Source organism: Octodon degus, unplaced genomic scaffold (genome assembly GCF_000260255.1).
Source record: "Octodon degus isolate 3935 unplaced genomic scaffold, OctDeg1.0 scaffold00255, whole genome shotgun sequence".
NCBI lineage: Eukaryota > Metazoa > Chordata > Mammalia > Rodentia > Octodontidae > Octodon > Octodon degus.
The window spans coordinates 1,963,056-1,963,628 of record NW_004524831.1 but is presented as its reverse complement, the minus strand read 5'-3'; the positions used below and the strand labels follow the sequence as shown (position 1 = coordinate 1,963,628).

Here is a 573-nt window from a genome sequence, read left to right as displayed (position 1 = left end):
TTTTATTTTGGACAGTTTTTATTGTTATATTCAGTTATATTTGTAAATAATTCATTTTCAATTTTCAATCTATTAAAAAATTTAAAAAACAAAATAAAACAATGTCTAGAAACTGTTCACAGACTACAAAGCAATTATTTCAGAGAGAGGCCCATTTTCCTTTCTGACTACGCCAATGGCACAGGTCCGCATCCCTGTAGATGCCCCAGTTCAATGAGTATCTATCTCAGTCTACAGGAAGGCAGACTTTACAGCAGCCCTTTCCCTTCCTTGGCAACACATTAGCACCTGCTACATTCTCCTCAGCATTCTCAGTTCTACAGAAAAACTCACCTCAAAGAACTATGTGTAAAGAATAATTTCTTTACTTAGCTTATAAATAAGACAATTAACTAGGGAAGGGCCTGGGAGAAGAGTTGGGAAATTATAGCTCAGTAGAATAAACATTTGCCTGGCAAGTGTGAAGTCCTGAGTTCAACCCTGGTACCGCAAAAAAAAAAATCATGTCCACAAATATGGCCATCTGGGCTCAGACTGACACTTAAGGAGGCTTTTCTAGCATCACAAGGCTTT

General features: G+C 37.3%; 1 protein-coding gene across 1 annotated transcript in view; it reads right to left on the bottom strand.

The window, feature by feature from the left end:
• LOC101579674 (zinc finger protein 709-like) overlaps positions 1-573 on the bottom strand; it is a 17,244-nt gene that overhangs the window by 15,630 nt on the left and 1,041 nt on the right.